A 12,887-nucleotide genomic window follows, 5' to 3' on the forward strand; every position below is an offset into this window, starting at 1 on the left:
CCTCTTTTACGCTGCTGCTACTCTCGATAATTATCTATGCAGTCAATTTAACTCTACCTACAGTTGAAGTCGGAAGTTAGGTAGGTTGGAGTCATTAAAACTCGTTTTTCCAACTACTCCACAAATTTCTTGTTAACAAACTACAGTTTTGGGAAGTCAGTTAGGACAACTACTTTGTGCATGACACATGCAATTTTTACAACAATTGTTTACAGACAGATTATTTCATTGTATCACAATTCCAGTGGGTCAGAAGTGTACATACACTAAGTTGACTGTGCCTTTAAACAGGTTGGAAAATTCCCAAAAATGATGTCATGGCTTTAGAAGCTTCTGTTAGTCTAAATGACATCATTTGGGTCAATTGGAGGTGTACCTGTGGATGTATTTCAAGGCCTACCTTCAAACTCAGTGCCTCTTTGCTTGACATCATGGGAAAATCAAAATAAATCAGCCAAGACCTCAGAAAAGAAATTGCAGACCTCCACAAATCTGGTTCATCCTTGGGAGCAATTTCCAAACGCCTGAAGGTTCACCTGTACAAACAATAGTACGCATGTATAAACACCATGGGACCACACGCAGCCGTCAAAGCTACAATAAATAACTCTACAATTATTCGGACATTTCACATTCTTAAAATAAAGTGGTGATTCTAACTGACCTAAGACAGGGAATTTTTGCTAGGATTAAATGTCAGGAATTGTGAAAAAGTGAGTTTAAATGTATTTGGCTAAGGTGTATGTAAACATCCAACTTCAACTGTTCATGTTACCTCAATTACCTCGACTGCCCCCGCACATTGACTCGGTACTGGTACCCCCTGTATATAGCCTCGCTACTGTTATTTTACTGTTGCTCTTTAACCATTTGTTATTTTAAATGTTAACTTTACACTTATTTTTCTTAAAACTGCATTGTTGGTTAAGGTCTTCTAAGTAAGCATTCCACTGTACACCTGTTGTATTCAGCGCATGTGACAAATAAAATTTCCTTTGATTTGAATAAATGTTGAGGAAAACAGTACTAATGTTGGAAAAAACGGTCTTCTTTATGTTGTTACCCAGAGTCACAAGCTATAGCACAATATAAGCCACACTGCTTCTTGACGCACTGCTCGCTTAACCCGGAAGCCAGCCACACCAACATGTCGGAGGAAACACCATCCAGCTGGCGACTGAAGTCAGCTTGCAGGTGACCTTGCCCGCCACAAGGAGTCGCTAGAGCGCAATGGAACAAGGAAATGCAATGTGACACAGCCTGGGATCGAACCCGGGACTGTAGTTATGACTCAAGCTCCACCCGGGAAGCCCTTCAGTTTTTTATTTTTAATACATTTGCCAAAATTAATAAAACAGTTTTTGCTTCATCATCATAGGATATTGTGTGTAGATAGTTTTTTCCCCTGAACAATTTAATCAATTTTAGAATAAGGCTGTAACATAACAAAATGTGGAAAATGTCAATTGGTCTAAATACTTTTCAAACGCAAGGTATATACTGTATTCTAGTCATTGAAGACTGGTCACTTTAATAATGTTACATACAAAACACACCACTATATGTAGATATAAATATATGTACATATAATATATAAATATTCCAGCCTCGTTCTGATATTTCTTAATTTCAGTAGAGCACAGTGCAGTACAATACAGTACTTGTACTTACTGTATTGTACTGTACTGTGCTCAACTCACTGTACAGTATGGTGCTGTACTGGTCTGTACTCAATACTGTGCTATCCAAACATCAATGATGGGTTTGGATTTGGTCCAGTCAGTCTGTGGAGGTTAACATCCAGGCCAGGGTGGACTGACCAAATGTCAAGTATATTTCACCTCGGTTGGTACTCAGTGGGTGAGGATGCTGGTTACATTAAACGTAAAGAGAAGAGGCTCATGGGTAGGTGTCAGTAAGATCCAGGAGAGATGACGCACACACATACACTACCGTTCAAAAGTTCGGGTCACTTAGAAAGTTGCAAAATTAATAGGAAATATAGTCAAGATGTTGACAAGGTTATAAATAATGATTTTTAATTGAAATGACAATTGTGTCCTTCAAACTTTGCTTTCATCACAGAATCCTCCATTTGCAGAAATTACAGCCTTGCAGACCTTTGGCATTCTAGTTGTCAATTTGTTGAGGTAATCTGAAGAGATCACCCCATGCTTTCTGAAGCACCTCCCACAAATTGTATTGGCTTGATGGGCACTTCTTATGTACCATACGGTCAAGCTGGTCCCACAACAGCTCAATGGGGTTGAGTTCCGGTGAATGTGCTGGGCACTCCATTATAGACCAGCTGACTGCTTCTTCCCTAAATTGTTCTTGCATCGTTTGGCGCTTGTGCTTTGGATCACTGTTCTGTTGTAGGAGGAAATTGGCTCCAATTAAGCACCGTCCACAAGGTTTGGCATGGCGTTGCAAAATGGAGTGACAGCCTTCTTTCTTCAAGATCCCTTTTACCCTGTTCAAATCTCCCACTTTACCCCCACCAAAGCACCCCAGACCATCACATTGCCTCCACCATGCTTGACAGATGGTTCACTCCTCCAGCATCTTTTCATTTTTTCTGAACTCATGAATGTTCTTCTTTGTGATCCGAACACCTCAAACTTAGATTTGTCTGTCCATAACACTTTTTCCCAATCTTCCTCTCTCCAGTGTCCGTGTTCTTTTGAGCATCTTAATCTTCTATTTTTATTGGCTAGTCTGAGATATGGCTTTTTCTTTGCAACTCTGTCTAGAAGGACAGCATCCGGAGTCGCCTCTTCACTGTTGATGTTGAGACTGGTGTTTTGCGGGTACTATTTAATGAAGCTGCCAGTTGAGGACTTGTGAGGCGTATGTTTCTCAAACTAGACACTAATGTACTTGTCTTCATGCTCAGTTGTGCACCGGGGCCTCCCACTCCTCTTTCTATTCTGGTTAGAGCCAGTTTGCGCTGTTCTATGAAGGGAGTAGTTCTCAGCTTTGTAAGAGATCTTCAGTTTCTTGGCAACTTCTCACATGGAATAGCCTTCATTTCTCAGAACAAGAATAGACTGATGAGTTTCAGAAGAAAGGTCTTTGTTTCTGGCCATTTTGAGCCTGCAATCGAACCCACAAATGTTGATGCTGCAGATACTCACCTAGTCTAAAGAAGGCCAGGTTTATTGCTTCTTTAAATCAGCACAACAGTTTTCAGCTGTGCTAACATAATTGCAAAAGGGTTTTCTAATGATCAATTAGCCTTTAAAAATGATAAACTTGGATTAGGTAACATTCCATTGGAACATGGGAGTATTGGTTGCTGATAATGGGCATATGTAATCCTATGTAGATAAGCCGTTTTCAGCTACAATAGTCATTTACAACATTATGTGTCTACACTGTAATTCTGATCAATTTGATATTTTAATGGCCAATATTTTTGTTGCTTTTCTTTCAAAACAATAAGGACATTAATAAGTGACAAACTTTTGAAAGTTAGTGTTTGTGCATGTACACACACACAGTACCAGTCAAACGTTTGGACACAACTACTCATGCCAGGGTTTTTCCTTTATTTGTACTATTTTCTACATTGTAGAATAATAGTGAAGACGTCAAAACTATGAAATAACACATATGGAATCATGTAGTAACCAAAAAAGTGTTAACTTGTTATGGCTGGGGGGCAGTATTGAGTAGCTTGGATGAATACGGTGCCCAGAGTAAACTACCTGCTACTCAGGCCCAGAAGCTAAGATATGCATATTATTAGTAGATGTGGATAGAAAACACTCTGAAGTGTCTAAAACGGTTTGAATCATGTCTTTGATTCTAACAGAACTTATGTAGCAGGCAAAACCCCAAGGACAAATCATTCAGATTTTTTTTTGGAGGTCACTGTCTATTCAATGAGTTTTCATTGGGAAACTAGATTTCTAAGGGACTTGTTTGCAGCTTCCACTGGATGTCACCAGTCTTTAGAAATTGGTTGAGGTTATGCCTTTGTGTAATGAAGAAGTACGGCCATCTTGAATGACTGTCACGTTATGTGTACTGTTTGCGCAAGACCAGAAAGGTAGCGTTAGTTTGTGGTCTTCCTGTATTGAACATAGATAGTCCCGTAAACAATTTGATCGATTATTAACGTTTAAAAATACCTAAAGTTGTATTACAAAAGTAGTTTGAAATGTTTTGGCAAAGTTAACTTTGGTAACTTTTGAGATATTTTGTAATGACGTTGCGCAAATTGGAAGCTGTGTTTTTCTGGATCAAACGCGCCAAATAAATGGACATTTTGGATTATATATTGACGGAATTAATCGAACAAAAGGACACTTTGTGATGTTTATGGGACATATTGGAGTGCCAACAAAAGAAGCTCATCAAAGATAAGGCATGATTTATATTTTATTTCTGAATTTTGTGTAGCGCCTGCAGGGTTGAAATATGCTTTCTCTCTTTGTTTACTGTTGTGCTATCATCAGATAATAGCATCTTATGCTTTCGCCGAAAGCCTTTTTGAAATCTGACATGTTGGCTGGATTCACGAGTGTAGCTTTAATTTGGTATCTTACATGTGTGATTTAATGAAAGTTTGATTTTTATAGTATTTTATTTGAATTTGGCGCTCTACATTTTCCCTGGCTATTGGCCAAGAGGGACGCAAGCGTCCCCCCTATCCCAGAGAGGATAATATAACTCATACGGCAGGCAAAAACCTGAGAAAAAATCAAAACAGGAAGTGGGAAATCTGAGGTTTGTAGGTTCTCAAGTCTTCGCTTAACCAATATACAGTGTAAAATTGTCTGATTGCACTTCCTAATGCTTCCACTAGATGTCAACAGTCTTTGGAACCTTGTTTCAGGCTTCTACTGTGAAGGGGGAGCGAATAAGAGCTGTTTGATTAAGAGGTCTGGCAGAATGCCATGAGCTAAGTCTCGCGCATGGCCAAGAGCGTGTGCTGCGTTCCTTTGCATTTCTAAATACAAAGGAATTCTCCGGTTGGAACATTATTGAAGATTTATGTTAAAAACATCCTAAAGATTGATTCTATACATCGTTTGACATGTTTCTACGAACTGTAATATAACTTTTTGACTTTGTCTGGACTAAGTGCCTGCGCCTCGTGAATTTGGATTTGTGAACTAAATGCGCAAACAAAAAGGAGGTATTTGGACATAAATGGACTTTATCGAACAAAACAAACATTTATTGTGGAACTGGGATTCCTGGGAGTGCATTCTGATGATGATCATCAAAGGTAAGTGAATATTTATAATGCTATTTCTGACTTCTGTTGACTCCACAACATGGCGGGTATCTGTATGGCTTGTTTTGGTGCCTGAGCGCTGTACTCAGAGTATTGCATGGTGTGCTTTTTCCGTAAAGCTTTTTTGAAATCTGACACAGCGGTTGCATTAAGGAGAAGTATATCTATAAATCCATGCATAACACTTGTATCTTCATCAACATTTATGATGAGTATTTCTGTAAATTGATGTGGCTCTCTGCAAAATCACCAGATGTTTTGGAAGTAAAACATTACTGAACATAACGCACCAATGTAAACTGAGATTTTTGGATATAAATATGAACTTTACCGAACAAAACATACATGTATTGTGTAACATGTAGTCCTATGAGTGTCATCTGATGAAGATCATCAAAGGTTAGTGATTAATTTTCTCTTTCTGCTTTTTGTGACTCCTCTCTTTGGCTGGAAAAATGGCTGTGTTTTTCTGTGACTAGGTGCTGACCTAACATAATCGCATGGTATGCTTTCGTCGTAAAGCCTTTTTGAAATCGGACACTGTGGTGGGATTAACAACAAGTTTATTTTTAAAATGGTGTATAATACTTGTATGTTTGAGGAATTGTAATTATGAGATATCTGTTGTTTGAATTTGGCGCCCTGCAATATCACTGGCTGTTGTCAAATCGATCCCGTTAACGTGATTTCAGCCCTAAGAAGTTAAACAAATGAAAATATATTTTATATTTGAGATTCTTCAAAGTAGCCACCCTTGATGACAGCGTTGCACACTTGAGGTCAGGTGATTGTGGAGGTCAGATCATTAGGAGCACTCCATTGCTCTCCTTCTTGGTGAAATAGCCCTTACACAGCCTGGAGGTGTGTTGGTGTCATTGTCCTGTTGAAAAACAAATGATAGTGGGACTAAGCGCAAACCAGATGGGATGGAGTATCGCTGCAAAATACTGTGGTGGTCATGCTGGTTAAGTGTGCCTTGAATTCTAAATAAATCACAAACAGTGTCACCAGCAAAGCACCCCCACACCTCCTCCTTCATGCTTCAAGGTGGGAACCACACATGCGGAGATCATCCGTTCACCTACTCTGCGTCTCACAAAGACACGGCACTTGGAACCAAAAATCTCAAATTTGGACTCATCAGACCAAAGGACAGATTTCCTCCGGTCTAATCTTCATTGCTCATGTTTCTTGGCCCAAGTAAGTCTCTTCTTATTATTGGTGTTCTTTAGTAGTGGTTCTTTGCAGCAATTCAACCATGAAGGCCTGATTCCACAGTCTCTTCTGAACAGTTGATGTTGAGATTTGTCTGTAACTTGAACTCTGGGAAGCATTTATTTAGGCTGCAATTTCTGAGGCTGGTAACTCTAATGAACTTATCCTCTGAAGCAGAGGTAACTCTGGGTCTTCCTTTCCTGTGGCAGTCCTCATGAGAGCCAGTTTCATCATAGCGCTGGATGGTTTTTGCAACTGCACTTGAAGAAACTTTCAAAGTTCTTGAAATGTTCTTGATTGACTGACATTCATGTCTTAAAGTAATGATGGAATGTCGTTTCCCTTTGCTTATTTGAGCTATTCTTGCCATAATATGGACCAAATTGGGCTATGTTCTGTATACCACCCCTACAACACAACTGATTGGCTCAAACGCATTAAGGAAAGAATGAAATTCCACAAATGAACTTAACAAGACATAATTTAAATGCATTCCAGGTGACTTCCTCATGAAAGAATGCCAAGAGTGTGCAAAGCTGTCAAGACAAAGGGTGGCTACTTTGAAGAATATCAAATTATTTATTTTGTTTAACACTTTTTTGCCAACTACATGATTCCATATGTGTTATGTCATAGTTTTGATGTCTTCACTATTATTCTACAATGTAGAAAATAGTAAAAATGAAAGAAAAACCCTGAAATGAGTAGATGTGTCCAAACTTTTGACTTGTACTGTGTATATAAACTCAGCATAAAAAGAAACATCCCTTTATCATCAGGACAAAGATCATTTCAAAGATAATTCATAAAAATCTAAATAACTTCACAGTTCTTCATTGTAAAGGGTTTAAACACTGTTTCCCATGCTTGTTCAATGACCCTTTCACAATTAATGTACACGCACCTGTGGAACGGTTATTAAGGCACTAACAACTTACAGACGGTAGGCAATTAAGGTCACAGTTATGAAAACTTAGGACACTCAAGAGGCCTTTCTACTGACTCTGAAAAACACCATTAGAAAGATGCCCAGGGTCCCTGTTCATCTGGGCGAACGCGCTTTAGGCATGCTGCAAGGAGGCATGAGGACTGCAGATGTGGCCAGGGCAATAAATTGCAATGTCTGTACTGTGAGACGCCTAAGACAGCACTACAGGGAGACAGGACGGACAGCTGATCGTCCTTGCAGGGTCAGACACCGTGTAACAACACCTGCACAGGATCGGTACATCCGAACATCACACCTGCGGGACAGGTACAGGATGGCAACAACAACTGAACGAGTTACAGCAGGAACGCACAATCCCTCCATCAGTGCTCAGACTGTCCACAATAGGCTGAGAGAGGCTGGACTGAGGTCTTGTAGGCCTGTTGCAAGGCAGGTCCTCACCAGACATCACCGGCAACAACGTCGCCTATGGGCACAAACCCACTGTCGCTGGACAGACAGGACTGGCAAAAAGTGCTCTTCACTGACGAGTCACAGTTTTGTCTCACCTGGGGTGATGGTCGGATTTGCATTTATCGTCAAAGGAATGAGTGTTACACCGAGGCCTGTACTCTGGAGCGGGATCGATTTGGAGGTGGAGGGTCCGTCATGGTCTGGGGCGGTGTGTCACAGCATCATCGGACTGAGCTTGTTGTCATTGCAGGCAATCTCAATGGTGTGCGTTACAGGGAAGATATCCTCCTCGCTCATCCTGACATGACCCTCCAGCATGACAATGCCACCAGTCATACTGCTCGTTCTGTGCGTGACTTCCTGCAAAACAGGAATGTCAGTGTTCTGCCACAGCCAGCGAAGAGCCCGGATCTCAATCCCATTGAGCATGTCTGGGACCTGTTGGATCGGAGGGTGAGGGCTAGGGCCATTCCCCCCCCAGAATTGTCCGGGAACTTGCGGGTGCTTGGTGGAAGAGTGGAGTAACATCTCACAGCAAGAACTGGCAAATCTGGTGCAGTCCATGAGGAGATGCACTGCAGTACTTAATGCAGCTGGTGGCCACAACAGACTGTTACTTTTGATTTTGACCCCCCCTTTGTTCAGGGACACATTATTCCATTTCTGTTAGTCACATGTCTATGGAACTTGTTCAGTTTATGTCTCAGTTGTTGAATCTTATGTTCATACAAATATTTACACATGTTAAGTTTGCTGAAAATAAACACAGTTGACAGTGAGAGGATGTTTCTTTTTTTGCTGAGTTATAAATATATATATATCCTGTCTCAGCCTCCAGTATTTATGCTGCAGTAGTTTGTGTGTTGGGGGGCTAGGGTCAGTTTGTTATATCTGGAGTACTTCTCCTGTCCTATTCGGTGTCCTGTGTGAATCTAAGTGTGCGTTCTCTAATTCTCTCCTTCTCTTTCTTTCTCTCTCTCGGTGGACCTGAGCCCTAGGACCATGCCCCAGGACTACCTGACATGATGACTCCTTGCTGTCCCCAGTCCACCTGGCCGTGCTGCTGCTCCAGTTTCAACTGTTCTGCCTTATTATTATTATTTGACCATGCTGGTCATTTATGAACATTTCAACATCTTGGCCATGTTCTGTTATAATCTCCACCCGGCACAGCCAGAAGAGGATTGGCCACCCCACATAGCCTGGTTCCTCTCTAGGTTTCTTCCTAGGTTTTGGCCTTTTTAGGGAGTTTTTCCTAGCCACCATGCTTCTACACCTGCATTGCTTGCTGTTTGGGGTTTTAGGCTGGGTTTCTGTACAGCACTTTGAGATATCAGCTGATGTACGAAGGGCTATATAAATACATTTGATTTGATTTTGATTTGATGAGAGCGAGAGTCCAGACTCGACTCCAGACTCAGACTGGTTTAACACCAGATGACAGAAAGACAAAGAAAAAAGTTATGAACTGAACATAACAGTATGGAAGGGAGGACAGTAGCAGGTGACCCAACAACAGAATTATGAGTTTTAATCACTTCAAAAACATTTATATTGGTAAAATCACTATAACTAATTTATAAGTCTACATAACTTGATACTTCTGTGAACTTTCATTATTCTCCCTCATGAGGGAGAGAAATTTGAAAATATCTTAAAAGTGGGTTTTTGGAAATGGAATTTCAAGGCAAAGGGCAATGTTTCTTAAACTTACAAAATGCAAAAATGTTATCCAAATCGAAATACAAAAAGTGTTCATATTAGTTGGCAGGGGTCTTTAACAACATTGTGCTTTGATGTATTTCTGAAGACTTTTTCTGGTAGATGTTTTCTAAGACCCCTTTTCCATGTGTTTCTTCAGAAATCAAAGCCTTTACTTATTTTTAAGATGTAAAATGGTTGAAAAATGTATCTAAGCCTTCATTTCCCAAAAATATATACTCTTAGCATTCATTTTACACCCATTTTGATATGCTCCTATGAACTTCACATTTTGGTGATCATGGGTCCTTTTACATGAAAATGCCCATAGGCTATATCTAAATTGATTGAAAAAAATATTAAATGATATGTTGTGCTCCTAACTTGAAGACCCAGTGCAGTCAAAAACATGATTGTCCTGTGTTTGATATATATTTCCACACTATGAGGTTGGAATAATACTGGGAAATTGATGATGCCCTTTCAGTGTAAGAGCTCTTTGAAAAGACTGCCTGAAATGGCAGCCTGTTTAGGCCTGCCAAGTGATACAAAGTCTCTACTCTGCTACTCTCCACCCTAGTCCATATTACAATGTGCCCAGAATGTCTTACTGAATAGCCTAGTGGTTAGAGCGTTGGACCAGTAACCGAAAGGTTGCTGGATCGAATCTCGAGCTGACAAGGTAAAAATGTATTGTTCTGCCCCTGACCAAGGCAGTTGACCCACTGTTCCCCGGGCAACGAAGATGTGGATGCCAATTAAGGCTGCCCCCTGCACCTCTCTGATTCAGAGGAGTTGGGTTAAATGCATTACACATTTAAGTTGCATAACTGACTAGGTATCCACCTTTCCCTATAAGGTCCCCCTGATTAAAGAAACCCCCGTCAGAGAAGAAGAGGCAAAGCAATAGATTGGACTCGCCAAAATAAGCCCAATGTGTTTCTATGGGCTTATTGCTGGAACGGAAACATGAGCATCTTGTCATTGTATACAGATCTCTGTCTCCATTAGGGTGCTTATTAATGCAACCATGTGATAACACATTGCAAAGAACCCCCAAAGCGATTGCTCTGACGAACAAATGATTGACCATTCCAGAACCTTTCTTTCATATTACTCTAGAATCCCTAAGATAAACCAATCAGCACGACAGCAGGCAGATAGCCTTATCATGCAAACCATTTTCATATGCTAATTGTTTTTAAAAAACAGGAGCCTGTAGCATACTACTTTGTTACACATAACTAGGGGCCTGAGTATTTCCTGACTATGTGACCTGAACAGGAACTACTAAGGACCCATACCCAGAGGCTACTCTCAGCTGACACTCTGGCTACAAGAATCCTCTGCATTATTGGCCTATATTTCACCAAACAAAGTGAGCCCAAAACTGACATAAGTGAACCAAAAAAAGCACTTTTAAAAAAAGCACTTTCCCGAGCAGCCGAAAGAAAACTGGACACACCCGAGGTGTACAGGAACCGGTCACTGACAACTGAACACAACTCACTGAATCTGTGCATGCCTTACAATACAGTGACTGGCTCAGATACTTTTGCACTGCTTCAACCGACTCATACCGCTAGGGAGGAGAGAAAGTGTGTGCGAGTTTGTGTAAATGTGTGTGCGTTCAGCTTTAAGAGGAGGAAGACCATGGTCGTTGCAGAAGTAGGAAGATTACCAAGGACTATTTTGATACAGTAGAACACTGGCAGCCGGTAGGGTTAAGTGGCACGACTAGGGTAGGGGCTCAAACCAAGGCACCGTCCACCATTACGCCACCGTCTACCCCACATTAACCATCAAAATCCCGAACAGGCAAACTCCCCCCTTTAAAAACGAAACACAGCCCACGCTGTATTCTGACCGTTCGACCACAACATGTCTAGAAACCGCGCAACCGTGAAAATAACCTAGCTGCCAGCGAGCATAAATAATGCCAAGGAATTAGTATTGTCCACCTTGCCAGCTACCAGTACCTGTCCAGTTATTTATTTGCCTCCAAAAAAGTGAAACACCAACACGCAGTTCACGAAACCACAATTTGGTGCATTTAAGTTAGATGAAAAGCTCAAATTGAGCTACGGTAGCGAGTTTTTTTGTTGTTGTTGCATTAGAAAATAAACCAGGTACCAGGACCAAGCCAATCTAGTAAATGACTAACCTAATGTAACAGGCGTGAGAAACAAGTAGCTACTAGGACGTTAGCCAGGGCTAGCTTGTCTTCGTTGGGGAGAATGCCAACTCCAAAGCTGGCTAAATCTAGTCGCTTTCTATTTAAATAGTAGTAGAACGTATTACATGTGTTAAGTACTTCGTGATAATGAATATTCGCACTGGCAAGCCATCTACCTGGGTTGACAAAAAAAGATAACAAAGTAACGAAGTGCTGCTCTAAAAATAATCCCAGTCCACGACAATCCAGATTGACAGTCTCTGTTCGATCGAGCCCATTCTAAAATTAGATTGGCGAGGTGAAATTAAAATACGAAATATTGTCAAACTATGTGTGTCCATAAGAATAAAGCCCGGAGATGCAACTTCTATAAACGTATGAAGCCCGTTCCCAACCGTAAACGCTTTCATTCTGCGGAGAAGTGCTACTTTTCAACAGCCCATCAGTTTCTCTATCGTCACAGATAGGTGGAGGAAGAGGAGCTGGCTCTCGATAACTCCAAATAAAAGGCTTCCCTCAATCCACTTCCCCCCAAAAAACTTCGGAACACCTCAATCAACTTACTCGGTCGATTCGACAGCGATCCGTCGACTGCGCTTCGTCCAAGGTATTTAGGGTGACAATTGCTGCAATTATTCGATGTATTTTTTTTAAATTCAGGGTATACCCTGTATCTTTTCTGCCCTCCCCGCTACCGCCTCTGTTGCCAAATAGTGCGCTTCTCAACACACATGGAGCTGCGGCGTCACCGCAGTGGGCATGCGCCCTTCAACACGCCCGGGGGACCAAGTGTACATCTTAACCACTGACCATCAAGGGGCAAAGCAGCACCACCATGCCAGGGTCCCTAGGTCTTGTGGTTGCTTCTTGCCTTCAATACCTGTAACAGGATCCGACTTGCTTTTCAGCCAACAATGGCCATATTGAGAACTTTAATATGTAGAACTGATCCCAGATCAGTTGCCATAGGCATGGGTCTGAGTAGCCCTATTCACATGCACAGTGATGGATGCCATATCCCCTTCTCTCTTCATAACAGGTCAGAAGATAATACAGAAACAAACTGTCTCTACATCAGCAATATCATACCATCGTGAATAGCCTGCCCTTGGGCATGTATGACTGAGACCCCACCTTTGGTGTAA

At 41.2% G+C, this 12,887-nt stretch overlaps 1 protein-coding gene across 8 annotated transcripts in view; it reads right to left on the reverse strand.

The window, feature by feature from the left end:
- LOC112247706 (transcriptional repressor p66 alpha) overlaps positions 1-12,479 on the reverse strand; it is a 61,190-nt gene extending 48,711 nt beyond the window's left edge. For 6 of the 8 annotated variants that reach the window (XM_042307857.1, XM_042307850.1, XM_042307851.1 and 3 more), the window contains exon 1: positions 12,307-12,479. The gene's annotated coding sequence lies outside the window, so the exon portion shown is untranslated. Of the gene's footprint in view, positions 1-400; positions 467-12,306 lie in introns of those variants that run through there. The other 2 variants (XM_042307852.1, XM_042307854.1) reach the window with 2 other exon arrangements.
- Positions 12,480-12,887: the final 408 nt, after the last annotated feature.

This window comes from Oncorhynchus tshawytscha, linkage group LG28 (assembly GCF_018296145.1).
Source record: "Oncorhynchus tshawytscha isolate Ot180627B linkage group LG28, Otsh_v2.0, whole genome shotgun sequence".
NCBI lineage: Eukaryota > Metazoa > Chordata > Actinopteri > Salmoniformes > Salmonidae > Oncorhynchus > Oncorhynchus tshawytscha.